Source organism: Schistocerca gregaria, unplaced genomic scaffold (assembly GCF_023897955.1).
Source record: "Schistocerca gregaria isolate iqSchGreg1 unplaced genomic scaffold, iqSchGreg1.2 ptg000337l, whole genome shotgun sequence".
NCBI lineage: Eukaryota > Metazoa > Arthropoda > Insecta > Orthoptera > Acrididae > Schistocerca > Schistocerca gregaria.
Window position 1 is genome coordinate 558,735 of NW_026061802.1, and position 24,213 is coordinate 582,947.

The window sequence follows — 24,213 nt, forward strand, 5'->3', positions numbered from 1 at the left end:
TAATTACTGGCTTATGGCTCCAATGGCGACTTCACCGACTTCCCACTGACGCACCGCTGACGCTAGTTTTCTGTCGTCTTAAGTGGTCGACATACTTGCAAGTAGCTGCGAGATCTTAAGAAAAGAAACGCTGCACCATTGCTTTTTCCGCACTCGAATGACTGAATTGCGATTCTTAAAAAAGAGAGAAATGAATGTTGGCTCTGTCCAACGCTTCCAAGCACGTCTGTGTACTCACGAACTCGGCGTCGACGCGAGAAAATGACGGGAGCGCACTCGTGGGCCTGCGACGGCTTTCTGCAGTCCCAGCGTCAGTGAGAGGAGAACCGGTAGCCACAGTAAGCAGCAGCCGTCGCGACACTCAGTATTGTTAAACGGAAATTTTCGTCTTGTTGAAGATGGCGCCATCGGTTTGCAACCGCGTTCACGTGTGTGAAAATATTTGCTCCTCTTTACGCAAAATCGCACGCAGCCGGTAGGATTCGAACCTACGCTCCCAGAGGGAATCTGATTTCGAGTCAGACGCCTTAACCACCCCGCCACGACTGCCCGTAGGTCGAGGTTCTCCGACACATGCAACTTCTACGGTTTAAAGCTATGTGGCATCAGAAAACGGCGTAGCTGCATTCTTTTCCGTAGTGTTTCCACCGCTACCAGAGGAATCGCTACCAAAGTATTAAAATATCCGCTTGAACAGGGACTTGAACCCTGGACCCTTAGGTTAAAAGCCTAATGCTCTACCGACTGAGCTATCCGGGCTCACACGACAGTAGAGAACATCCCACGATGCACAGCTGTACATTGACTCATGTCCTTCACAGCTGTGCTATCGCTGCATGGAGCTGTTACTAATTAAACGTCGCCTGAATGCTGTCTACAAACGTGTCGCGCTAAGCTCGTAGCAGACTATCGAAGAATGCTGACACCCGATGCAAAAACAAACCGCAGCAGTCGTTAGGTCTCATACGTTGGAGTAGAGGATTTACGTGTTTTGTCGACACTCACTGAGTAATTGGAAATTTCACAAGCATTTCGAATGCAATGCTTCCCACGTTTGCGCTCATTTCACGGTTCCGTTGGAGACGTTCTTCACCTCCTGACACAAAAAAAGGAACGCAGTCGGTAGGACTTTTCGTATTTTCTTACTTCTCAGGGAGTTGCCTACTGTGTTCCTCTTACGGCAAGCACTAGACAACCTGAACAGTTACAGGATAGAGTCATTTTTGTTATCGGCTGTACCTACATCATCACAGACTCGGAGCAATTCCATTGGCATCAGCTTCAAAACATACGCTTGCCGAAACCCGGGATCGAACCAGGGACCTTTAGATCTTCAGTCTAACGCTCTCCCAACTGAGCTATTTCGGCTCACACCTAAGTCCGCAGATTTGCGCGTCTTCGTTAACCTCTGAATCGCCGCCAATTTCACAGTCATCTTCGTCTGATAAGACATAGGGACGCTGAAAGGCGAGCAGCAGATGCAGTGAAGTACCACACACATTTCTTCTGATTCCATCATCGTAAAAACAAACATGTCGACTCGATTCATGTAATATTGACTTCGCTTTCTCTAGAAAACCTTTGCTATATCGATGCCACGTGCAACTCGTGTGCAGAGAACGAGACACAAGAAGGAGTGAGCCTCTCTACCATGTGAGAGGCAGTATCTAGCAGATACACACGCTAAAACATTTGACTTGCGTTAGCTCATAAATTGCTACACGTAATTGTCTGCAAGCTAAAATGGACACATCTGCACTGACACCTGGTGGACGGCAGTGTGACGAGGCGATGAGCTGTGGCTTCTGGGTGCGACTGTAGCGCTGCAGCCAATAACACTGCACATTGCCGGCGACCCACGTGTTTAGTAGTGACGCAACTGCTAGAATGCAGCTGAACGTCCATCTTTTGAGAGCTACAAAATTTCCGCAGTCGGCAGGACTCGAACCTACGCTCCCAGAGGGAATCTGATTTCAAGTCAAACGCCTTAACCACTCGGCCACGACTGCCGGTAGCAGTAGCGTCATCCGACAAGTGAAAGTGCACCTTTAGAAGCAATCCAATGGCAGAAAGCGGCGTGGCCTCACTCTTTTCTGTAGTGTTTCCATTGCCAGCACATTAGCCGTTACGAAAGTGTATTAATTTTCGCCAAGACATGGCGTTGAACCCAACACCCTTTGGTTGAAAATCAAACGCTCTACCGACTGAGCTATCGTACAGCTGCGTGGCGGGCGAGTGATTCGCATGACGTAATTACTGGCTTATGGCTCCAATGGCGACTTCACCGACTTCCCACTGACGCACCGCTGACGCTAGTTTTCTGTCGTCTTAAGTGGTCGACATACTTGCAAGTAGCTGCGAGATCTTAAGAAAAGAAACGCTGCACCATTGCTTTTTCCGCACTCGAATGACTGAATTGCGATTCTTAAAAAAGAGAGAAATGAATGTTGGCTCTGTCCAACGCTTCCAAGCACGTCTGTGTACTCACGAACTCGGCGTCGACGCGAGAAAATGACGGGAGCGCACTCGTGGGCCTGCGACGGCTTTCTGCAGTCCCAGCGTCAGTGAGAGGAGAACCGGTAGCCACAGTAAGCAGCAGCCGTCGCGACACTCAGTATTGTTAAACGGAAATTTTCGTCTTGTTGAAGATGGCGCCATCGGTTTGCAACCGCGTTCACGTGTGTGAAAATATTTGCTCCTCTTTACGCAAAATCGCACGCAGCCGGTAGGATTCGAACCTACGCTCCCAGAGGGAATCTGATTTCGAGTCAGACGCCTTAACCACCCCGCCACGACTGCCCGTAGGTCGAGGTTCTCCGACACATGCAACTTCTACGGTTTAAAGCTATGTGGCATCAGAAAACGGCGTAGCTGCATTCTTTTCCGTAGTGTTTCCACCGCTACCAGAGGAATCGCTACCAAAGTATTAAAATATCCGCTTGAACAGGGACTTGAACCCTGGACCCTTAGGTTAAAAGCCTAATGCTCTACCGACTGAGCTATCCGGGCTCACACGACAGTAGAGAACATCCCACGATGCACAGCTGTACATTGACTCATGTCCTTCACAGCTGTGCTATCGCTGCATGGAGCTGTTACTAATTAAACGTCGCCTGAATGCTGTCTACAAACGTGTCGCGCTAAGCTCGTAGCAGACTATCGAAGAATGCTGACACCCGATGCAAAAACAAACCGCAGCAGTCGTTAGGTCTCATACGTTGGAGTAGAGGATTTACGTGTTTTGTCGACACTCACTGAGTAATTGGAAATTTCACAAGCATTTCGAATGCAATGCTTCCCACGTTTGCGCTCATTTCACGGTTCCGTTGGAGACGTTCTTCACCTCCTGACACAAAAAAAGGAACGCAGTCGGTAGGACTTTTCGTATTTTCTTACTTCTCAGGGAGTTGCCTACTGTGTTCCTCTTACGGCAAGCACTAGACAACCTGAACAGTTACAGGATAGAGTCATTTTTGTTATCGGCTGTACCTACATCATCACAGACTCGGAGCAATTCCATTGGCATCAGCTTCAAAACATACGCTTGCCGAAACCCGGGATCGAACCAGGGACCTTTAGATCTTCAGTCTAACGCTCTCCCAACTGAGCTATTTCGGCTCACACCTAAGTCCGCAGATTTGCGCGTCTTCGTTAACCTCTGAATCGCCGCCAATTTCACAGTCATCTTCGTCTGATAAGACATAGGGACGCTGAAAGGCGAGCAGCAGATGCAGTGAAGTACCACACACATTTCTTCTGATTCCATCATCGTAAAAACAAACATGTCGACTCGATTCATGTAATATTGACTTCGCTTTCTCTAGAAAACCTTTGCTATATCGATGCCACGTGCAACTCGTGTGCAGAGAACGAGACACAAGAAGGAGTGAGCCTCTCTACCATGTGAGAGGCAGTATCTAGCAGATACACACGCTAAAACATTTGACTTGCGTTAGCTCATAAATTGCTACACGTAATTGTCTGCAAGCTAAAATGGACACATCTGCACTGACACCTGGTGGACGGCAGTGTGACAAGGCGATGAGCTGTGGCTTCTGGGTGCGACTGTAGCGCTGCAGCCAATAACACTGCACATTGCCGGCGACCCACGTGTTTAGTAGTGACGCAACTGCTAGAATGCAGCTGAACGTCCATCTTTTGAGAGCTACAAAATTTCCGCAGTCGGCAGGACTCGAACCTACGCTCCCAGAGGGAATCTGATTTCAAGTCAAACGCCTTAACCACTCGGCCACGACTGCCGGTAGCAGTAGCGTCATCCGACAAGTGAAAGTGCACCTTTAGAAGCAATCCAATGGCAGAAAGCGGCGTGGCCTCACTCTTTTCTGTAGTGTTTCCATTGCCAGCACATTAGCCGTTACGAAAGTGTATTAATTTTCGCCAAGACATGGCGTTGAACCCAACACCCTTTGGTTGAAAATCAAACGCTCTACCGACTGAGCTATCGTACAGCTGCGTGGCGGGCGAGTGATTCGCATGACGTAATTACTGGCTTATGGCTCCAATGGCGACTTCACCGACTTCCCACTGACGCACCGCTGACGCTAGTTTTCTGTCGTCTTAAGTGGTCGACATACTTGCAAGTAGCTGCGAGATCTTAAGAAAAGAAACGCTGCACCATTGCTTTTTCCGCACTCGAATGACTGAATTGCGATTCTTAAAAAAGAGAGAAATGAATGTTGGCTCTGTCCAACGCTTCCAAGCACGTCTGTGTACTCACGAACTCGGCGTCGACGCGAGAAAATGACGGGAGCGCACTCGTGGGCCTGCGACGGCTTTCTGCAGTCCCAGCGTCAGTGAGAGGAGAACCGGTAGCCACAGTAAGCAGCAGCCGTCGCGACACTCAGTATTGTTAAACGGAAATTTTCGTCTTGTTGAAGATGGCGCCATCGGTTTGCAACCGCGTTCACGTGTGTGAAAATATTTGCTCCTCTTTACGCAAAATCGCACGCAGCCGGTAGGATTCGAACCTACGCTCCCAGAGGGAATCTGATTTCGAGTCAGACGCCTTAACCACCCCGCCACGACTGCCCGTAGGTCGAGGTTCTCCGACACATGCAACTTCTACGGTTTAAAGCTATGTGGCATCAGAAAACGGCGTAGCTGCATTCTTTTCCGTAGTGTTTCCACCGCTACCAGAGGAATCGCTACCAAAGTATTAAAATATCCGCTTGAACAGGGACTTGAACCCTGGACCCTTAGGTTAAAAGCCTAATGCTCTACCGACTGAGCTATCCGGGCTCACACGACAGTACAGAACATCCCACGATGCACAGCTGTACATTGACTCATGTCCTTCACAGCTGTGCTATCGCTGCATGGAGCTGTTACTAATTAAACGTCGCCTGAATGCTGTCTACAAACGTGTCGCGCTAAGCTCGTAGCAGACTATCGAAGAATGCTGACACCCGATGCAAAAACAAACCGCAGCAGTCGTTAGGTCTCATACGTTGGAGTAGAGGATTTACGTGTTTTGTCGACACTCACTGAGTAATTGGAAATTTCACAAGCATTTCGAATGCAATGCTTCCCACGTTTTCGCTCATTTCACGGTTCCGTTGGAGACGTTCTTCACCTCCTGACACAAAAAAAGGAACGCAGTCGGTTGGACTTTTCGTATTTTCTTACTTCTCAGGGAGTTGCCTACTGTGTTCCTCTTACGGCAAGCACTAGACAACCTGAACAGTTACAGGATAGAGTCATTTTTGTTATCGGCTGTACCTACATCATCACAGACTCGGAGCAATTCCATTGGCATCAGCTTCAAAACATACGCTTGCCGAAACCCGGGATCGAACCAGGGACCTTTGGATCTTCAGTCTAACGCTCTCCCAACTGAGCTATTTCGGCTCACACCTAAGTCCGCAGATTTGCGCGTCTTCGTTAACCTCTGAATCGCCGCCAATTTCACAGTCATCTTCGTCTGATAAGACATAGGGACGCTGAAAGGCGAGCAGCAGATGCAGTGAAGTACCACACACATTTCTTCTGATTCCATCATCGTAAGAAGCAAACATGTCGACTCGATTCATGTAATATTGACTTCGCTTTCTCTAGAAAACCTTTGCTATATCGATGCCACGTGCAACTCGTGTGCAGAGAACGAGACACAAGAAGGAGTGAGCCTCTCTACCATGTGAGAGGCAGTATCTAGCAGATACACACGCTAAAACATTTGACTTGCGTTAGCTCATAAATTGCTACACGTAATTGTCTGCAAGCTAAAATGGACACATCTGCACTGACACCTGGTGGACGGCAGTGTGACGAGGCGATGAGCTGTGGCTTCTGGGTGCGACTGTAGCGCTGCAGCCAATAACACTGCACATTGCCGGCGACCCACGTGTTTAGTAGTGACGCAACTGCTAGAATGCAGCTGAACGTCCATCTTTTGAGAGCTACAAAATTTCCGCAGTCGGCAGGACTCGAACCTACGCTCCCAGAGGGAATCTGATTTCAAGTCAGACGCCTTAACCACTCGGCCACGACTGCCGGTAGCAGTAGCGTCTTCCGACAAGTGAAAGTGCACCTTTAGAAGCAATCCAATGGCAGAAAGCGGCGTGGCCTCACTCTTTTCTGTAGTGTTTCCATTGCCAGCACATTAGCCGTTACGAAAGTGTATTAATTTTCGCCAAGACATGGCGTTGAACCCAACACCCTTTGGTTGAAAATCAAACGCTCTACCGACTGAGCTATCGTACAGCTGCGTGGCGGGCGAGTGATTCGCATGACGTAATTACTGGCTTATGGCTCCAATGGCGACTTCACCGACTTCCCACTGACGCACCGCTGACGCTAGTTTTCTGTCGTCTTAAGTGGTCGACATACTTGCAAGTAGCTGCGAGATCTTAAGAAAAGAAACGCTGCACCATTGCTTTTTCCGCACTCGAATGACTGAATTGCGATTCTTAAAAAAGAGAGAAATGAATGTTGGCTCTGTCCAACGCTTCCAAGCACGTCTGTGTACTCACGAACTCGGCGTCGACGCGAGAAAATGACGGGAGCGCACTCGTCTGGCCTGCGACGGCTTTCTGCAGTCCCAGCGTCAGTGAGAGGAGAACCGGTAGCCACAGTAAGCAGCAGCCGTCGCGACACTCAGTATTGTTAAACGGAAATTTTCGTCTTGTTGAAGATGGCGCCATCGGTTTGCAACCGCGTTCACGTGTGTGAAAATATTTGCTCCTCTTTACGCAAAATCGCACGCAGCCGGTAGGATTCGAACCTACGCTCCCAGGGGGAATCTGATTTCGAGTCAGACGCCTTAACCACTCGGCCACGACTGCCCGTAGGTCGAGGTTCTCCGACACATGCAACTTCTACGGTTTAAAGCTATGTGGCATCAGAAAACGGCGTAGCTGCATTCTTTTCCGTAGTGTTTCCACCGCTACCAGAGGAATCGCTACCAAAGTATTAAAATTTCCGCCCCAACAAGGACTTGAACCCTGGACCCTTCGGTTAAAAGCCTAATGCTCTACCGACTGAGCTATCCGGGCTCACACGACAGTAGAGAACATCCCACGATGCACAGCTGTACATTGACTCATGTCCTTCACAACTGTGCTATCGCTGCATGGAGCTGTTACTAATTAAACGTCGCCTGAATGCTGTCTACAAACGTGTCGCGCTAAGCTCGTAGCAGACTATCGAAGAATGCTGACACACGATGCAAAAACAAACCGCAGCAGTCGTTAGGTCTCATACGTTGGAGTAGAGGATTTACGCGTTTTGTCGACACTCACTGAGTAATTGGAAATTTCACAAGCATTTCGAATGCAATGCTTCCCACGTTTGCGCTCATTTCACGGTTCCGTTGGAGACGTTCTTCACCTCCTGACACAAAAAAAGGAACGCAGTCGGTAGGGCTTTTCGTATTTTCTTACTTCTCAGGGAGTTGCCTACTGTGTTCCTCTTACGGCAAGCACTAGACAACCTGAACAGTTACAGGATAGAGTCATTTTTGTTATCGGCTGTACCTACATCATCACAGACTCGGAGCAATTCCATTGGCATCAGCTTCAAAACATACGCTTGCCGAAACCCGGGATCGAACGAGGGACCTTTAGATCTTCAGTCTAACGCTCTCCCAACTGAGCTATTTCGGCTCACACCTAAGTCCGCAGATTTGCGCGTCTTGGTTAACCTCTGAATCGCCGCCAATTTCACAGTCATCTTCGTCTGATAAGACATAGGGACGCTGAAAGGCGAGCAGCAGATGCAGTGAAGTACCACACACATTTCTTCTGATTCCATCATCGTAAGAAGCAAACATGTCGACTCGATTCATGTAATATTGACTTCGCTTTCTCTAGAAAACCTTTGCTATATCGATGCCACGTGCAACTCGTGTGCAGAGAACGAGACACAAGAAGGAGTGAGCCTCTCTACCATGTGAGAGGCAGTATCTAGCAGATACACACGCTAAAACATTTGACTTGCGTTAGCTCATAAATTGCTACACGTAATTGTCTGCAAGCTAAAATGGACACATCTGCACTGCCCAGAGAGGCGACACTTGCACTCACACCTGGTGGACGGCAGTGTGACGAGGCGATGAGCTGTGGCTTCTGGGTGCGACTGTAGCGCTGCAGCCAATAATACTGCACATTGCCGGCGACCCACGTGTTTAGTAGTGACGCAACTGCTAGAATGCAGCTGAACGCCCATCTTTTGAGAGCTACAAAATTTCCGCAGTCTGCAGGACTCGAACCTACGCTCCCAGAGGGAATCTGATTTCAAGTCAGACGCCTTAACCACTCGGCCACGACTGCCGGTAGCAGTAGCGTCTTCCGACACGTGAAAGTGCACCTTTAGAAGCAATCCAATGGCAGAAAGCGGCGTGGCCTCACTCTTCTCTGTAGTGTTTCCATTGCCAGCACATTAGCCGTTACGAAAGTGTATTAATTTTCGCCTAGACATGGCGTTGAACCCAACACCCTTTGGTTGAAAATCAAACGCTCTACCGACTGAGCTATCGTACAGCTGCGTGGCGTGCGAGTGATTCGCATGACGTAATTACTGGCTTATGGCTCCAATGGCGACTTCACCGACTTCCCACTGACGCACCGCTGACGCTAGTTTTCTGTCGTCTTAAGTGGTCGACATACTTGCAAGTAGCTGCGAGATCTTAAGAAAATAAACGCTGCACCATTGCTTTTTCCGCACTCGAATGACTGAATTGCGATTCTTAAAAAAGAGAGAAATGAATGTTGGCTCTGTCCAACGCTTCCAAGCACGTCTGTGTACTCACGAACTCGGCGTCGACGCGAGAAAATGACGGGAGCGCACTCGTGGGCCTGCGACGGCTTTCTGCAGTCCCAGCGTCAGTGAGAGGAGAACCGGTAGCCACAGTAAGCAGCAGCCGTCGCGACACTCAGTATTGTTAAACGGAAATTTTCGTCTTGTTGAAGATGGCGCCATCGGTTTGCAACCGCGTTCACGTGTGTGAAAATATTTGCTCCTCTTTACGCAAAATCGCACGCAGCCGGTAGGATTCGAACCTACGCTCCCAGGGGGAATCTGATTTCGAGTCAGACGCCTTAACCACTCGGCCACGACTGCCCGTAGGTCGAGGTTCTCCGACACATGCAACTTCTACGGTTTAAAGCTATGTGGCATCAGAAAACGGCGTAGCTGCATTCTTTTCCGTAGTGTTTCCACCGCTACCAGAGGAATCGCTACCAAAGTATTAAAATTTCCGCCCCAACAAGGACTTGAACCCTGGACCCTTCGGTTAAAAGCCTAATGCTCTACCGACTGAGCTATCCGGGCTCACACGACAGTAGAGAACATCCCACGATGCACAGCTGTACATTGACTCATGTCCTTCACAACTGTGCTATCGCTGCATGGAGCTGTTACTAATTAAACGTCGCCTGAATGCTGTCTACAAACGTGTCGCGCTAAGCTCGTAGCAGACTATCGAAGAATGCTGACACACGATGCAAAAACAAACCGCAGCAGCCGTTAGGTCTCATACGTTGGAGTAGAGGATTTACGCGTTTTGTCGACACTCACTGAGTAATTGGAAATTTCACAAGCATTTCGAATGCAATGCTTCCCACGTTTGCGCTCATTTCACGGTTCCGTTGGAGACGTTCTTCACCTCCTGACACAAAAAAAGGAACGCAGTCGGTAGGGCTTTTCGTATTTTCTTACTTCTCAGGGAGTTGCCTACTGTGTTCCTCTTACGGCAAGCACTAGACAACCTGAACAGTTACAGGATAGAGTCATTTTTGTTATCGGCTGTACCTACATCATCACAGACTCGGAGCAATTCCATTGGCATCAGCTTCAAAACATACGCTTGCCGAAACCCGGGATCGAACGAGGGACCTTTAGATCTTCAGTCTAACGCTCTCCCAACTGAGCTATTTCGGCTCACACCTAAGTCCGCAGATTTGCGCGTCTTCGTTAACCTCTGAATCGCCGCCAATTTCACAGTCATCTTCGTCTGATAAGACATAGGGACGCTGAAAGGCGAGCAGCAGATGCAGTGAAGTACCACACACATTTCTTCTGATTCCATCATCGTAAGAAGCAAACATGTCGACTCGATTCATGTAATATTGACTTCGCTTTCTCTAGAAAACCTTTGCTATATCGATGCCACGTGCAACTCGTGTGCAGAGAACGAGACACAAGAAGGAGTGAGCCTCTCTACCATGTGAGAGGCAGTATCTAGCAGATACACACGCTAAAACATTTGACTTGCGTTAGCTCATAAATTGCTACACGTAATTGTCTGCAAGCTAAAATGGACACATCTGCACTGCCCAGAGAGGCGACACTTGCACTCACACCTGGTGGACGGCAGTGTGACGAGGCGATGAGCTGTGGCTTCTGGGTGCGACTGCAGCGCTGCAGCCAATAATACTGCACATTGCCGGCGACCCACGTGTTTAGTAGTGACGCAACTGCTAGAATGCAGCTGAACGCCCATCTTTTGAGAGCTACAAAATTTCCGCAGTCTGCAGGACTCGAACCTACGCTCCCAGAGGGAATCTGATTTCAAGTCAGACGCCTTAACCACTCGGCCACGACTGCCGGTAGCAGTAGCGTCTTCCGACACGTGAAAGTGCACCTTTAGAAGCAATCCAATGGCAGAAAGCGGCGTGGCCTCACTCTTCTCTGTAGTGTTTCCATTGCCAGCACATTAGCCGTTACGAAAGTGTATTAATTTTCGCCTAGACATGGCGTTGAACCCAACACCCTTTGGTTGAAAATCAAACGCTCTACCGACTGAGCTATCGTACAGCTGCGTGGCGTGCGAGTGATTCGCATGACGTAATTACTGGCTTATGGCTCCAATGGCGACTTCACCGACTTCCCACTGACGCACCGCTGACGCTAGTTTTCTGTCGTCTTAAGTGGTCGACATACTTGCAAGTAGCTGCGAGATCTTAAGAAAATAAACGCTGCACCATTGCTTTTTCCGCACTCGAATGACTGAATTGCGATTCTTAAAAAAGAGAGAAATGAATGTTGGCTCTGTCCAACGCTTCCAAGCACGTCTGTGTACTCACGAACTCGGCGTCGACGCGAGAAAATGACGGGAGCGCACTCGTGGGCCTGCGACGGCTTTCTGCAGTCCCAGCGTCAGTGAGAGGAGAACCGGTAGCCACAGTAAGCAGCAGCCGTCGCGACACTCAGTATTGTTAAACGGAAATTTTCGTCTTGTTGAAGATGGCGCCATCGGTTTGCAACCGCGTTCACGTGTGTGAAAATATTTGCTCCTCTTTACGCAAAATCGCACGCAGCCGGTAGGATTCGAACCTACGCTCCCAGGGGGAATCTGATTTCGAGTCAGACGCCTTAACCACTCGGCCACGACTGCCCGTAGGTCGAGGTTCTCCGACACATGCAACTTCTACGGTTTAAAGCTATGTGGCATCAGAAAACGGCGTAGCTGCATTCTTTTCCGTAGTGTTTCCACCGCTACCAGAGGAATCGCTACCAAAGTATTAAAATTTCCGCCCCAACAAGGACTTGAACCCTGGACCCTTCGGTTAAAAGCCTAATGCTCTACCGACTGAGCTATCCGGGCTCACACGACAGTAGAGAACATCCCACGATGCACAGCTGTACATTGACTCATGTCCTTCACAACTGTGCTATCGCTGCATGGAGCTGTTACTAATTAAACGTCGCCTGAATGCTGTCTACAAACGTGTCGCGCTAAGCTCGTAGCAGACTATCGAAGAATGCTGACACACGATGCAAAAACAAACCACAGCAGCCGTTAGGTCTCATACGTTGGAGTAGAGGATTTACGCGTTTTGTCGACACTCACTGAGTAATTGGAAATTTCACAAGCATTTCGAATGCAATGCTTCCCACGTTTGCGCTCATTTCACGGTTCCGTTGGAGACGTTCTTCACCTCCTGACACAAAAAAAGGAACGCAGTCGGTAGGGCTTTTCGTATTTTCTTACTTCTCAGGGAGTTGCCTACTGTGTTCCTCTTACGGCAAGCACTAGACAACCTGAACAGTTACAGGATAGAGTCATTTTTGTTATCGGCTGTACCTACATCATCACAGACTCGGAGCAATTCCATTGGCATCAGCTTCAAAACATACGCTTGCCGAAACCCGGGATCGAACGAGGGACCTTTAGATCTTCAGTCTAACGCTCTCCCAACTGAGCTATTTCGGCTCACACCTAAGTCCGCAGATTTGCGCGTCTTCGTTAACCTCTGAATCGCCGCCAATTTCACAGTCATCTTCGTCTGATAAGACATAGGGACGCTGAAAGGCGAGCAGCAGATGCAGTGAAGTACCACACACATTTCTTCTGATTCCATCATCGTAAGAAGCAAACATGTCGACTCGATTCATGTAATATTGACTTCGCTTTCTCTAGAAAACCTTTGCTATATCGATGCCACGTGCAACTCGTGTGCAGAGAACGAGACACAAGAAGGAGTGAGCCTCTCTACCATGTGAGAGGCAGTATCTAGCAGATACACACGCTAAAACATTTGACTTGCGTTAGCTCATAAATTGCTACACGTAATTGTCTGCAAGCTAAAATGGACACATCTGCACTGCCCAGAGAGGCGACACTTGCACTCACACCTGGTGGACGGCAGTGTGACGAGGCGATGAGCTGTGGCTTCTGGGTGCGACTGCAGCGCTGCAGCCAATAATACTGCACATTGCCGGCGACCCACGTGTTTAGTAGTGACGCAACTGCTAGAATGCAGCTGAACGCCCATCTTTTGAGAGCTACAAAATTTCCGCAGTCTGCAGGACTCGAACCTACGCTCCCAGAGGGAATCTGATTTCAAGTCAGACGCCTTAACCACTCGGCCACGACTGCCGGTAGCAGTAGCGTCTTCCGACACGTGAAAGTGCACCTTTAGAAGCAATCCAATGGCAGAAAGCGGCGTGGCCTCACTCTTCTCTGTAGTGTTTCCATTGCCAGCACATTAGCCGTTACGAAAGTGTATTAATTTTCGCCTAGACATGGCGTTGAACCCAACACCCTTTGGTTGAAAATCAAACGCTCTACCGACTGAGCTATCGTACAGCTGCGTGGCGTGCGAGTGATTCGCATGACGTAATTACTGGCTTATGGCTCCAATGGCGACTTCACCGACTTCCCACTGACGCACCGCTGACGCTAGTTTTCTGTCGTCTTAAGTGGTCGACATACTTGCAAGTAGCTGCGAGATCTTAAGAAAATAAACGCTGCACCATTGCTTTTTCCGCACTCGAATGACTGAATTGCGATTCTTAAAAAAGAGAGAAATGAATGTTGGCTCTGTCCAACGCTTCCAAGCACGTCTGTGTACTCACGAACTCGGCGTCGACGCGAGAAAATGACGGGAGCGCACTCGTGGGCCTGCGACGGCTTTCTGCAGTCCCAGCGTCAGTGAGAGGAGAACCGGTAGCCACAGTAAGCAGCAGCCGTCGCGACACTCAGTATTGTTAAACGGAAATTTTCGTCTTGTTGAAGATGGCGCCATCGGTTTGCAACCGCGTTCACGTGTGTGAAAATATTTGCTCCTCTTTACGCAAAATCGCACGCAGCCGGTAGGATTCGAACCTACGCTCCCAGGGGGAATCTGATTTCGAGTCAGACGCCTTAACCACTCGGCCACGACTGCCCGTAGGTCGAGGTTCTCCGACACATGCAACTTCTACGGTTTAAAGCTATGTGGCATCAGAAAACGGCGTAGCTGCATTCTTTTCCGTAGTGTTTCCACCGCTACCAGAGGAATCGCTACCAAAGTATTAAAATTTCCGCCCCAACAAGGACTTGAACCCTGGACCCTTCGGTTAAAAGCCTAATGCTCTACCGACTGAGCTATCCGGGCTCACACGACAGTACAGAACATCCCACGATGCACAGCTGTACATTGACTCATGTCCTTCACAGCTGTGCTATCGCTGCATGGAGCTGTTACTAATTAAACGTCGCCTGAATGCTGTCTACAAACGTGTCGCGCTAAGCTCGTAGCAGACTATCGAAGAATGCTGACACACGATGCAAAAACAAACCGCAGCAGTCGTTAGGTCTCATACGTTGGAGTAGAGGATTTACGTGTTTTGTCGACACTCACTGAGTAATTGGAAATTTCACAAGCATTTCGAATGCAATGCTTCCCACGTTTGCGCTCATTTCACGGTTCCGTTGGAGACGTTCTTCACCTCCTGACACAAAAAAAGGAACGCAGTCGGTAGGACTTTTCGTATTTTCTTACTTCTCAGGGAGTTGCCTACTGTGTTCCTCTTACGGCAAGCACTAGACAACCTGAACAGTTACAGGATAGAGTCATTTTTGTTATCGGCTGTACCTACATCATCACAGACTCGGAGCAATTCCATTGGCATCAGCTTCAAAACATACGCTTGCGGAAACCCGGGATCGAACGAGGGACCTTTAGATCTTCAGTCTAACGCTCTCCCAACTGAGCTATTTCGGCTCACACCTAAGTCCGCAGATTTGCGCGTCTTCGTTAACCTCTGAATCGCCGCCAATTTCACAGTCATCTTCGTCTGATAAGACATAGGGACGCTGAAAGGCGAGCAGCAGATGCAGTGAAGTACCACACACATTTCTTCTGATTCCATCATCGTAAGAAGCAAACATGTCGACTCGATTCATGTAATATCGACTTCGCTGGCGCTAGAAAACCTTTGCTATATCGATGCCACGTGCAACTCGTGTGCAGAGAACGAGACACAAGAAGGAGTGAGTCTCTCCACTGTGTGAGAGCCAGTATCTAGCAGAAACACACGCTAAAACATTTGACTTGCGTTAGCTCATAAATTGCTACACGTCACCGTCTGCAAGCTAAAATGGACACATCTGCACTGCCCAGAGAGGCGACACTTGCACTGACACTTGGTGGACGGCAGTGAGACGAGGAGATGAGCTGTGGCTTCTGGGAGCGACTGTAGCGCTGCGCCAAAGAACACTGCACATTGCTGGAGACCCACGTGTTTAGTAGAGACGCAACTGCTAGGATGCAGCTGAACGTCCATCTTCTGAGAGCGAGAAAGTTTTCGCAGTCGGCAGGACTCGAACCTACGCTCCCAGAGGGAATCTGATTTCAAGTCAGACGCCTTAACCACTCGGCCACGACTGCCGGTGGCAATAGCGTCTTCCGACAAGTGAAAGTCCAACTTTAGAAGCAATCCAATGGCAGAAAGCTGCGTGGCCTAACTCTTTTCTGTAGTGTTTCCATTGCCAGCACATTAGCCGTTACGAAATTGTATTAATTTTCGCCTAGACATGGCCTTGAACCCAACACCCTTTGGTTGAAAATCAAACGCTCTACCGACTGAGCTATCGTACAGCTGCGTTGCGTGCGAGTGATTCGCATGACGTAATTACTGGCTTGTGGCTCCAATGGCGACTTCACCGACTTCCCACTGACGCACCGCTGACGCTAGTTTACTGTCGTCTTAAGTGGTCGACATACTTGCAAGTAGCTGCGAGATCTTAAGAAAAGAAACGCTGCACCATTGCTTTTTCCGCACTCGAATGACTGAATTGCGATTCTTAAAAAAGAGAGAAATGAATGTTGGCTCTGTCCAACGCTTCCAAGCACGTCTGTGTACTCACGAACTCGGCGTCGACGCGAGAAAATGACGGGAGCGCACTCGTGGGCCTGCGACGGCTTTCTGCAGTCCCAGCGTCAGTGAGAGGAGAACCGGTAGCCACAGTAAGCAGCAGCCGTCGCGACACTCAGTATTGTTAAACGGAAATTTTCGTCTTGTTGAAGATGGCGCCATCGGTTTGCAACCGCGTTCACGTGTGTGAAAATATTTGCTCCTCTTTACGCAAAATCGCACGCAGCCGGTAGGATTCGAACCTACGCTCCCAGGGGGAATCTGATTTCGAGTCAGACGCCTTAACCACTCGGCCACGACTGCCCGTAGGTCGAGGTTCTCCGACACATGCAACTTCTACGGTTTAAAGCTATGTGGCATCAGAAAACGGCGTAGCTGCATTCTTTTCCGTAGTGTTTCCACCGCTACCAGAGGAATCGCTACCAAAGTATTAAAATTTCCGCCCCAACAAGGACTTGAACCCTGGACCCTTCGGTTAAAAGCCTAATGCTCTACCGACTGAGCTATCCGGGCTCACACGACAGTAGAGAACATCCCACGATGCACAGCTGTACATTGACTCATGTCCTTCACAGCTGTGCTATCGCTGCATGGAGCTGTTACTAATTAAACGTCGCCTGAATGCTGTCTACAAACGTGTCGCGCTAAGCTCGTAGCAGACTATCGAAGAATGCTGACACACGATGCAAAAACAAACCGCAGCAGTCGTTAGGTCTCATACGTTGGAGTAGAGGATTTACGTGTTTTGTCGACACTCACTGAGTAATTGGAAATTTCACAAGCATTTCGAATGCAATGCTTCCCACGTTTGCGCTCATTTCACGGTTCCGTTGGAGACGTTCTTCACCTCCTGACACAAAAAAAGGAACGCAGTCGGTAGGACTTTTCGTATTTTCTTACTTCTCAGGGAGTTGCCTACTGTGTTCCTCTTACGGCAAGCACTAGACAACCTGAACAGTTACAGGATAGAGTCATTTTTGTTATCGGCTGTACCTACATCATCACAGACTCGGAGCAATTCCATTGGCATCAGCTTCAAAACATACGCTTGCGGAAACCCGGGATCGAACGAGGGACCTTTAGATCTTCAGTCTAACGCTCTCCCAACTGAGCTATTTCGGCTCACACCTAAGTCCGCAGATTTGCGCGTCTTCGTTAACCTCTGAATCGCCGCCAATTTCACAGTCATCTTCGTCTGATAAGACATAGGGACGCTGAAAGGCGAGCAGCAGATGCAGTGAAGTACCACACACATTTCTTCTGATTCCATCATCGTAAGAAGCAAACATGTCGACTCGATTCATGTAATATCGACTTCGCTGGCGCTAGAAAACCTTTGCTATATCGATGCCACGTGCAACTCGTGTGCAGAGAACGAGACACAAGAAGGAGTGAGTCTCTCCACTGTGTGAGAGCCAGTATCTAGCAGAAACACACGCTAAAACATTTGACTTGCGTTAGCTCATAAATTGCTACACGTCACCGTCTGCAAGCTAAAATGGACACATCTGCACTGCCCAGAGAGGCGACACTTGCACTGACACTTGGTGGACGGCAGTGAGACGAGGAGATGAGCTGTGGCTTCTGGGAGCGACTGTAGCGCTGCGCCAAAGAACACTGCACATTGCTGGAGACCCACGTGTTTAGTAGAGACGCAACTGCTAGGATGCAGCTGAACGTCCATCTTCTGAGAGCGAGAAAATTTTCGCAGTCGGCAGGACTCGAACCTACGCTCCCAGAGGGAATCTGATTTCAAGTCAGACGCCTTAACCACTCGGCCACGACTGCCGGTGGCAATAGCGTCTTCCGACAAGTGAAAGTCCAACTTTAGAAGCAATCCAATGGCAGAAAGCTGCGTGGCCTAACTCTTTTCTGTAGTGTTTCCATTGCCAGCACATTAGCCGTTACGAAATTGTATTAATTTTCGCCTAGACATGGCCTTGAACCCAACACCCTTTGGTTGAAAATCAAACGCTCTACCGACTGAGCTATCGTACAGCTGCGTTGCGTGCGAGTGATTCGCATGACGTAATTACTGGCTTGTGGCTCCAATGGCGACTTCACCGACTTCCCACTGACGCACCGCTGACGCTAGTTTACTGTCGTCTTAAGTGGTCGACATACTTGCAAGTAGCTGCGAGATCTTAAGAAAAGAAACGCTGCACCATTGCTTTTTCCGCACTCGAATGACTGAATTGCGATTCTTAAAAAAGAGAGAAATGAATGTTGGCTCTGTCCAACGCTTCCAAGCACGTCTGTGTACTCACGAACTCGGCGTCGACGCGAGAAAATGACGGGAGCGCACTCGTGGGCCTGCGACGGCTTTCTGCAGTCCCAGCGTCAGTGAGAGGAGAACCGGTAGCCACAGTAAGCAGCAGCCGTCGCGACACTCAGTATTGTTAAACGGAAATTTTCGTCTTGTTGAAGATGGCGCCATCGGTTTGCAACCGCGTTCACGTGTGTGAAAATATTTGCTCCTCTTTACGCAAAATCGCACGCAGCCGGTAGGATTCGAACCTACGCTCCCAGGGGGAATCTGATTTCGAGTCAGACGCCTTAACCACTCGGCCACGACTGCCCGTAGGTCGAGGTTCTCCGACACATGCAACTTCTACGGTTTAAAGCTATGTGGCATCAGAAAACGGCGTAGCTGCATTCTTTTCCGTAGTGTTTCCACCGCTACCAGAGGAATCGCTACCAAAGTATTAAAATTTCCGCCCCAACAAGGACTTGAACCCTGGACCCTTCGGTTAAAAGCCTAATGCTCTACCGACTGAGCTATCCGGGCTCACACGACAGTAGAGAACATCCCACGATGCACAGCTGTACATTGACTCATGTCCTTCACAGCTGTGCTATCGCTGCATGGAGCTGTTACTAATTAAACGTCGCCTGAATGCTGTCTACAAACGTGTCGCGCTAAGCTCGTAGCAGACTATCGAAGAATGCTGACACACGATGCAAAAACAAACCGCAGCAGTCGTTAGGTCTCATACGTTGGAGTAGAGGATTTACGTGTTTTGTCGACACTCACTGAGTAATTGGAAATTTCACAAGCATTTCGAATGCAATGCTTCCCACGTTTGCGCTCATTTCACGGTTCCGTTGGAGACGTTCTTCACCTCCTGACACAAAAAAAGGAACGCAGTCGGTAGGACTTTTCGTATTTTCTTACTTCTCAGGGAGTTGCCTACTGTGTTCCTCTTACGGCAAGCACTAGACAACCTGAACAGTTACAGGATAGAGTCATTTTTGTTATCGGCTGTACCTACATCATCACAGACTCGGAGCAATTCCATTGGCATCAGCTTCAAAACATACGCTTGCGGAAACCCGGGATCGAACGAGGGACCTTTAGATCTTCAGTCTAACGCTCTCCCAACTGAGCTATTTCGGCTCACACCTAAGTCCGCAGATTTGCGCGTCTTCGTTAACCTCTGAATCGCCGCCAATTTCACAGTCATCTTCGTCTGATAAGACATAGGGACGCTGAAAGGCGAGCAGCAGATGCAGTGAAGTACCACACACATTTCTTCTGATTCCATCATCGTAAGAAGCAAACATGTCGACTCGATTCATGTAATATCGACTTCGCTGGCGCTAGAAAACCTTTGCTATATCGATGCCACGTGCAACTCGTGTGCAGAGAACGAGACACAAGAAGGAGTGAGTCTCTCCACTGTGTGAGAGCCAGTATCTAGCAGAAACACACGCTAAAACATTTGACTTGCGTTAGCTCATAAATTGCTACACGTCACCGTCTGCAAGCTAAAATGGACACATCTGCACTGCCCAGAGAGGCGACACTTGCACTGACACTTGGTGGACGGCAGTGAGACGAGGAGATGAGCTGTGGCTTCTGGGAGCGACTGTAGCGCTGCGCCAAAGAACACTGCACATTGCTGGAGACCCACGTGTTTAGTAGAGACGCAACTGCTAGGATGCAGCTGAACGTCCATCTTCTGAGAGCGAGAAAATTTTCGCAGTCGGCAGGACTCGAACCTACGCTCCCAGAGGGAATCTGATTTCAAGTCAGACGCCTTAACCACTCGGCCACGACTGCCGGTGGCAATAGCGTCTTCCGACAAGTGAAAGTCCAACTTTAGAAGCAATCCAATGGCAGAAAGCTGCGTGGCCTAACTCTTTTCTGTAGTGTTTCCATTGCCAGCACATTAGCCGTTACGAAATTGTATTAATTTTCGCCTAGACATGGCCTTGAACCCAACACCCTTTGGTTGAAAATCAAACGCTCTACCGACTGAGCTATCGTACAGCTGCGTTGCGTGCGAGTGATTCGCATGACGTAATTACTGGCTTGTGGCTCCAATGGCGACTTCACCGACTTCCCACTGACGCACCGCTGACGCTAGTTTACTGTCGTCTTAAGTGGTCGACATACTTGCAAGTAGCTGCGAGATCTTAAGAAAAGAAACGCTGCACCATTGCTTTTTCCGCACTCGAATGACTGAATTGCGATTCTTAAAAAAGAGAGAAATGAATGTTGGCTCTGTCCAACGCTTCCAAGCACGTCTGTGTACTCACGAACTCGGCGTCGACGCGAGAAAATGACGGGAGCGCACTCGTGGGCCTGCGACGGCTTTCTGCAGTCCCAGCGTCAGTGAGAGGAGAACCGGTAGCCACAGTAAGCAGCAGCCGTCGCGACACTCAGTATTGTTAAACGGAAATTTTCGTCTTGTTGAAGATGGCGCCATCGGTTTGCAACCGCGTTCACGTGTGTGAAAATATTTGCTCCTCTTTACGCAAAATCGCACGCAGCCGGTAGGATTCGAACCTACGCTCCCAGGGGGAATCTGATTTCGAGTCAGACGCCTTAACCACTCGGCCACGACTGCCCGTAGGTCGAGGTTCTCCGACACATGCAACTTCTACGGTTTAAAGCTATGTGGCATCAGAAAACGGCGTAGCTGCATTCTTTTCCGTAGTGTTTCCACCGCTACCAGAGGAATCGCTACCAAAGTATTAAAATTTCCGCCCCAACAAGGACTTGAACCCTGGACCCTTCGGTTAAAAGCCTAATGCTCTACCGACTGAGCTATCCGGGCTCACACGACAGTACAGAACATCCCACGATGCACAGCTGTACATTGACTCATGTCCTTCACAGCTGTGCTATCGCTGCATGGAGCTGTTACTAATTAAACGTCGCCTGAATGCTGTCTACAAACGTGTCGCGCTAAGCTCGTAGCAGACTATCGAAGAATGCTGACACACGATGCAAAAACAAACCGCAGCAGTCGTTAGGTCTCATACGTTGGAGTAGAGGATTTACGTGTTTTGTCGACACTCACTGAGTAATTGGAAATTTCACAAGCATTTCGAATGCAATGCTTCCCACGTTTGCGCTCATTTCACGGTTCCGTTGGAGACGTTCTTCACCTCCTGACACAAAAAAAGGAACGCAGTCGGTAGGACTTTTCGTATTTTCTTACTTCTCAGGGAGTTGCCTACTGTGTTCCTCTTACGGCAAGCACTAGACAACCTGAACAGTTACAGGATAGAGTCATTTTTGTTATCGGCTGTACCTACATCATCACAGACTCGGAGCAATTCCATTGGCATCAGCTTCAAAACATACGCTTGCGGAAACCCGGGATCGAACGAGGGACCTTTAGATCTTCAGTCTAACGCTCTCCCAACTGAGCTATTTCGGCTCACACCTAAGTCCGCAGATTTGCGCGTCTTCGTTAACCTCTGAATCGCCGCCAATTTCACAGTCATCTTCGTCTGATAAGACATAGGGACGCTGAAAGGCGAGCAGCAGATGCAGTGAAGTACCACACACATTTCTTCTGATTCCATCATCGTAAGAAGCAAACATGTCGACTCGATTCATGTAATATCGACTTCGCTGGCGCTAGAAAACCTTTGCTATATCGATGCCACGTGCAACTCGTGTGCAGAGAACGAGACACAAGAAGGAGTGAGTCTCTCCACTGTGTGAGAGCCAGTATCTAGCAGAAACACACGCTAAAACATTTGACTTGCGTTAGCTCATAAATTGCTACACGTCACCGTCTGCAAGCTAAAATGGACACATCTGCACTGCCCAGAGAGGCGACACTTGCACTGACACTTGGTGGACGGCAGTGAGACGAGGAGATGAGCTGTGGCTTCTGGGAGCGACTGTAGCGCTGCGCCAAAGAACACTGCACATTGCTGGAGACCCACGTGTTTAGTAGAGACGCAACTGCTAGGATGCAGCTGAACGTCCATCTTCTGAGAGCGAGAAAATTTTCGCAGTCGGCAGGACTCGAACCTACGCTCCCAGAGGGAATCTGATTTCAAGTCAGACGCCTTAACCACTCGGCCACGACTGCCGGTGGCAATAGCGTCTTCCGACAAGTGAAAGTCCAACTTTAGAAGCAATCCAATGGCAGAAAGCTGCGTGGCCTAACTCTTTTCTGTAGTGTTTCCATTGCCAGCACATTAGCCGTTACGAAATTGTATTAATTTTCGCCTAGACATGGCCTTGAACCCAACACCCTTTGGTTGAAAATCAAACGCTCTACCGACTGAGCTATCGTACAGCTGCGTTGCGTGCGAGTGATTCGCATGACGTAATTACTGGCTTGTGGCTCCAATGGCGACTTCACCGACTTCCCACTGACGCACCGCTGACGCTAGTTTACTGTCGTCTTAAGTGGTCGACATACTTGCAAGTAGCTGCGAGATCTTAAGAAAAGAAACGCTGCACCATTGCTTTTTCCGCACTCGAATGACTGAATTGCGATTCTTAAAAAAGAGAGAAATGAATGTTGGCTCTGTCCAACGCTTCCAAGCACGTCTGTGTACTCACGAACTCGGCGTCGACGCGAGAAAATGACGGGAGCGCACTCGTGGGCCTGCGACGGCTTTCTGCAGTCCCAGCGTCAGTGAGAGGAGAACCGGTAGCCACAGTAAGCAGCAGCCGTCGCGACACTCAGTATTGTTAAACGGAAATTTTCGTCTTGTTGAAGATGGCGCCATCGGTTTGCAACCGCGTTCACGTGTGTGAAAATATTTGCTCCTCTTTACGCAAAATCGCACGCAGCCGGTAGGATTCGAACCTACGCTCCCAGGGGGAATCTGATTTCGAGTCAGACGCCTTAACCACTCGGCCACGACTGCCCGTAGGTCGAGGTTCTCCGAGACATGCAACTTCTACGGTTTAAAGCTATGTGGCATCAGAAAACGGCGTAGCTGCATTCTTTTCCGTAGTGTTTCCACCGCTACCAGAGGAATCGCTACCAAAGTATTAAAATTTCCGCCCCAACAAGGACTTGAACCCTGGACCCTTCGGTTAAAAGCCTAATGCTCTACCGACTGAGCTATCCGGGCTCACACGACAGTACAGAACATCCCACGATGCACAGCTGTACATTGACTCATGTCCTTCACAGCTGTGCTATCGCTGCATGGAGCTGTTACTAATTAAACGTCGCCTGAATGCTGTCTACAAACGTGTCGCGCTAAGCTCGTAGCAGACTATCGAAGAATGCTGACACACGATGCAAAAACAAACCGCAGCAGTCGTTAGGTCTCATACGTTGGAGTAGAGGATTTACGTGTTTTGTCGACACTCACTGAGTAATTGGAAATTTCACAAGCATTTCGAATGCAATGCTTCCCACGTTTGCGCTCATTTCACGGTTCCGTTGGAGACGTTCTTCACCTCCTGACACAAAAAAAGGAACGCAGTCGGTAGGACTTTTCGTATTTTCTTACTTCTCAGGGAGTTGCCTACTGTGTTCCTCTTACGGCAAGCACTAGACAACCTGAACAGTTACAGGATAGAGTCATTTTTGTTCTCGGCTGTACCTACATCATCACAGACTCGGAGCAATTCCATTGGCATCAGCTTCAAAACATACGCTTGCGGAAACCCGGGATCGAACGAGGGACCTTTAGATCTTCAGTCTAACGCTCTCCCAACTGAGCTATTTCGGCTCACACCTAAGTCCGCAGATTTGCGCGTCTTCGTTAACCTCTGAATCGCCGCCAATTTCACAGTCATCTTCGTCTGATAAGACATAGGGACGCTGAAAGGCGAGCAGCAGATGCAGTGAAGTACCACACACATTTCTTCTGATTCCATCATCGTAAGAAGCAAACATG

General features: G+C 49.1%; 43 non-coding genes across 43 annotated transcripts; all 43 read right to left on the bottom strand.

Moving 5' to 3' along the window:
• Nucleotides 1-467: 467 nt before the first annotated feature.
• Trnas-cga (transfer RNA serine (anticodon CGA)) lies at nt 468-549 on the bottom strand. Its single transcript has one exon. It is a non-coding gene; the product is annotated as a tRNA-Ser (tRNA).
• A 137-nt stretch (nt 550-686) lies between these two features.
• Trnak-uuu (transfer RNA lysine (anticodon UUU)) lies at nt 687-759 on the bottom strand. The gene has a single exon. It is a non-coding gene; the product is annotated as a tRNA-Lys (tRNA).
• Nucleotides 760-1,295: 536 nt separating this feature from the next.
• On the bottom strand, nt 1,296-1,368 carry Trnaf-gaa (transfer RNA phenylalanine (anticodon GAA)). Its single transcript has one exon. It is a non-coding gene; the product is annotated as a tRNA-Phe (tRNA).
• A 559-nt stretch (nt 1,369-1,927) lies between these two features.
• Nucleotides 1,928-2,009, bottom strand: Trnas-uga (transfer RNA serine (anticodon UGA)). Its single transcript has one exon. It is a non-coding gene; the product is annotated as a tRNA-Ser (tRNA).
• A 708-nt stretch (nt 2,010-2,717) lies between these two features.
• On the bottom strand, nt 2,718-2,799 carry Trnas-cga (transfer RNA serine (anticodon CGA)). The gene has a single exon. It is a non-coding gene; the product is annotated as a tRNA-Ser (tRNA).
• A 137-nt stretch (nt 2,800-2,936) lies between these two features.
• Trnak-uuu (transfer RNA lysine (anticodon UUU)) lies at nt 2,937-3,009 on the bottom strand. The gene has a single exon. It is a non-coding gene; the product is annotated as a tRNA-Lys (tRNA).
• A 536-nt stretch (nt 3,010-3,545) lies between these two features.
• On the bottom strand, nt 3,546-3,618 carry Trnaf-gaa (transfer RNA phenylalanine (anticodon GAA)). Its single transcript has one exon. It is a non-coding gene; the product is annotated as a tRNA-Phe (tRNA).
• A 559-nt stretch (nt 3,619-4,177) lies between these two features.
• Trnas-uga (transfer RNA serine (anticodon UGA)) lies at nt 4,178-4,259 on the bottom strand. The gene has a single exon. It is a non-coding gene; the product is annotated as a tRNA-Ser (tRNA).
• Nucleotides 4,260-4,967: 708 nt separating this feature from the next.
• Nucleotides 4,968-5,049, bottom strand: Trnas-cga (transfer RNA serine (anticodon CGA)). The gene has a single exon. It is a non-coding gene; the product is annotated as a tRNA-Ser (tRNA).
• Nucleotides 5,050-5,186: 137 nt separating this feature from the next.
• Trnak-uuu (transfer RNA lysine (anticodon UUU)) lies at nt 5,187-5,259 on the bottom strand. Its single transcript has one exon. It is a non-coding gene; the product is annotated as a tRNA-Lys (tRNA).
• A 536-nt stretch (nt 5,260-5,795) lies between these two features.
• Trnaf-gaa (transfer RNA phenylalanine (anticodon GAA)) lies at nt 5,796-5,868 on the bottom strand. Its single transcript has one exon. It is a non-coding gene; the product is annotated as a tRNA-Phe (tRNA).
• A 560-nt stretch (nt 5,869-6,428) lies between these two features.
• On the bottom strand, nt 6,429-6,510 carry Trnas-uga (transfer RNA serine (anticodon UGA)). The gene has a single exon. It is a non-coding gene; the product is annotated as a tRNA-Ser (tRNA).
• Nucleotides 6,511-7,219: 709 nt separating this feature from the next.
• On the bottom strand, nt 7,220-7,301 carry Trnas-cga (transfer RNA serine (anticodon CGA)). Its single transcript has one exon. It is a non-coding gene; the product is annotated as a tRNA-Ser (tRNA).
• Nucleotides 7,302-7,438: 137 nt separating this feature from the next.
• Trnak-uuu (transfer RNA lysine (anticodon UUU)) lies at nt 7,439-7,511 on the bottom strand. Its single transcript has one exon. It is a non-coding gene; the product is annotated as a tRNA-Lys (tRNA).
• A 536-nt stretch (nt 7,512-8,047) lies between these two features.
• Trnaf-gaa (transfer RNA phenylalanine (anticodon GAA)) lies at nt 8,048-8,120 on the bottom strand. Its single transcript has one exon. It is a non-coding gene; the product is annotated as a tRNA-Phe (tRNA).
• Nucleotides 8,121-8,704: 584 nt separating this feature from the next.
• Trnas-uga (transfer RNA serine (anticodon UGA)) lies at nt 8,705-8,786 on the bottom strand. The gene has a single exon. It is a non-coding gene; the product is annotated as a tRNA-Ser (tRNA).
• Nucleotides 8,787-9,494: 708 nt separating this feature from the next.
• Nucleotides 9,495-9,576, bottom strand: Trnas-cga (transfer RNA serine (anticodon CGA)). The gene has a single exon. It is a non-coding gene; the product is annotated as a tRNA-Ser (tRNA).
• A 137-nt stretch (nt 9,577-9,713) lies between these two features.
• On the bottom strand, nt 9,714-9,786 carry Trnak-uuu (transfer RNA lysine (anticodon UUU)). Its single transcript has one exon. It is a non-coding gene; the product is annotated as a tRNA-Lys (tRNA).
• Nucleotides 9,787-10,322: 536 nt separating this feature from the next.
• Trnaf-gaa (transfer RNA phenylalanine (anticodon GAA)) lies at nt 10,323-10,395 on the bottom strand. Its single transcript has one exon. It is a non-coding gene; the product is annotated as a tRNA-Phe (tRNA).
• Nucleotides 10,396-10,979: 584 nt separating this feature from the next.
• On the bottom strand, nt 10,980-11,061 carry Trnas-uga (transfer RNA serine (anticodon UGA)). Its single transcript has one exon. It is a non-coding gene; the product is annotated as a tRNA-Ser (tRNA).
• A 708-nt stretch (nt 11,062-11,769) lies between these two features.
• Nucleotides 11,770-11,851, bottom strand: Trnas-cga (transfer RNA serine (anticodon CGA)). The gene has a single exon. It is a non-coding gene; the product is annotated as a tRNA-Ser (tRNA).
• A 137-nt stretch (nt 11,852-11,988) lies between these two features.
• On the bottom strand, nt 11,989-12,061 carry Trnak-uuu (transfer RNA lysine (anticodon UUU)). The gene has a single exon. It is a non-coding gene; the product is annotated as a tRNA-Lys (tRNA).
• A 536-nt stretch (nt 12,062-12,597) lies between these two features.
• Trnaf-gaa (transfer RNA phenylalanine (anticodon GAA)) lies at nt 12,598-12,670 on the bottom strand. Its single transcript has one exon. It is a non-coding gene; the product is annotated as a tRNA-Phe (tRNA).
• Nucleotides 12,671-13,254: 584 nt separating this feature from the next.
• On the bottom strand, nt 13,255-13,336 carry Trnas-uga (transfer RNA serine (anticodon UGA)). Its single transcript has one exon. It is a non-coding gene; the product is annotated as a tRNA-Ser (tRNA).
• Nucleotides 13,337-14,044: 708 nt separating this feature from the next.
• On the bottom strand, nt 14,045-14,126 carry Trnas-cga (transfer RNA serine (anticodon CGA)). Its single transcript has one exon. It is a non-coding gene; the product is annotated as a tRNA-Ser (tRNA).
• A 137-nt stretch (nt 14,127-14,263) lies between these two features.
• On the bottom strand, nt 14,264-14,336 carry Trnak-uuu (transfer RNA lysine (anticodon UUU)). The gene has a single exon. It is a non-coding gene; the product is annotated as a tRNA-Lys (tRNA).
• A 536-nt stretch (nt 14,337-14,872) lies between these two features.
• On the bottom strand, nt 14,873-14,945 carry Trnaf-gaa (transfer RNA phenylalanine (anticodon GAA)). Its single transcript has one exon. It is a non-coding gene; the product is annotated as a tRNA-Phe (tRNA).
• Nucleotides 14,946-15,529: 584 nt separating this feature from the next.
• On the bottom strand, nt 15,530-15,611 carry Trnas-uga (transfer RNA serine (anticodon UGA)). Its single transcript has one exon. It is a non-coding gene; the product is annotated as a tRNA-Ser (tRNA).
• A 708-nt stretch (nt 15,612-16,319) lies between these two features.
• Nucleotides 16,320-16,401, bottom strand: Trnas-cga (transfer RNA serine (anticodon CGA)). The gene has a single exon. It is a non-coding gene; the product is annotated as a tRNA-Ser (tRNA).
• Nucleotides 16,402-16,538: 137 nt separating this feature from the next.
• Trnak-uuu (transfer RNA lysine (anticodon UUU)) lies at nt 16,539-16,611 on the bottom strand. Its single transcript has one exon. It is a non-coding gene; the product is annotated as a tRNA-Lys (tRNA).
• A 536-nt stretch (nt 16,612-17,147) lies between these two features.
• Nucleotides 17,148-17,220, bottom strand: Trnaf-gaa (transfer RNA phenylalanine (anticodon GAA)). The gene has a single exon. It is a non-coding gene; the product is annotated as a tRNA-Phe (tRNA).
• Nucleotides 17,221-17,804: 584 nt separating this feature from the next.
• Nucleotides 17,805-17,886, bottom strand: Trnas-uga (transfer RNA serine (anticodon UGA)). Its single transcript has one exon. It is a non-coding gene; the product is annotated as a tRNA-Ser (tRNA).
• A 708-nt stretch (nt 17,887-18,594) lies between these two features.
• On the bottom strand, nt 18,595-18,676 carry Trnas-cga (transfer RNA serine (anticodon CGA)). The gene has a single exon. It is a non-coding gene; the product is annotated as a tRNA-Ser (tRNA).
• Nucleotides 18,677-18,813: 137 nt separating this feature from the next.
• Trnak-uuu (transfer RNA lysine (anticodon UUU)) lies at nt 18,814-18,886 on the bottom strand. Its single transcript has one exon. It is a non-coding gene; the product is annotated as a tRNA-Lys (tRNA).
• A 536-nt stretch (nt 18,887-19,422) lies between these two features.
• On the bottom strand, nt 19,423-19,495 carry Trnaf-gaa (transfer RNA phenylalanine (anticodon GAA)). Its single transcript has one exon. It is a non-coding gene; the product is annotated as a tRNA-Phe (tRNA).
• A 584-nt stretch (nt 19,496-20,079) lies between these two features.
• On the bottom strand, nt 20,080-20,161 carry Trnas-uga (transfer RNA serine (anticodon UGA)). The gene has a single exon. It is a non-coding gene; the product is annotated as a tRNA-Ser (tRNA).
• A 708-nt stretch (nt 20,162-20,869) lies between these two features.
• On the bottom strand, nt 20,870-20,951 carry Trnas-cga (transfer RNA serine (anticodon CGA)). Its single transcript has one exon. It is a non-coding gene; the product is annotated as a tRNA-Ser (tRNA).
• A 137-nt stretch (nt 20,952-21,088) lies between these two features.
• On the bottom strand, nt 21,089-21,161 carry Trnak-uuu (transfer RNA lysine (anticodon UUU)). Its single transcript has one exon. It is a non-coding gene; the product is annotated as a tRNA-Lys (tRNA).
• Nucleotides 21,162-21,697: 536 nt separating this feature from the next.
• Trnaf-gaa (transfer RNA phenylalanine (anticodon GAA)) lies at nt 21,698-21,770 on the bottom strand. The gene has a single exon. It is a non-coding gene; the product is annotated as a tRNA-Phe (tRNA).
• A 584-nt stretch (nt 21,771-22,354) lies between these two features.
• Trnas-uga (transfer RNA serine (anticodon UGA)) lies at nt 22,355-22,436 on the bottom strand. The gene has a single exon. It is a non-coding gene; the product is annotated as a tRNA-Ser (tRNA).
• Nucleotides 22,437-23,144: 708 nt separating this feature from the next.
• On the bottom strand, nt 23,145-23,226 carry Trnas-cga (transfer RNA serine (anticodon CGA)). The gene has a single exon. It is a non-coding gene; the product is annotated as a tRNA-Ser (tRNA).
• A 137-nt stretch (nt 23,227-23,363) lies between these two features.
• Trnak-uuu (transfer RNA lysine (anticodon UUU)) lies at nt 23,364-23,436 on the bottom strand. Its single transcript has one exon. It is a non-coding gene; the product is annotated as a tRNA-Lys (tRNA).
• Nucleotides 23,437-23,972: 536 nt separating this feature from the next.
• On the bottom strand, nt 23,973-24,045 carry Trnaf-gaa (transfer RNA phenylalanine (anticodon GAA)). The gene has a single exon. It is a non-coding gene; the product is annotated as a tRNA-Phe (tRNA).
• Between the last annotated feature and the right edge of the window lie 168 nt (nt 24,046-24,213).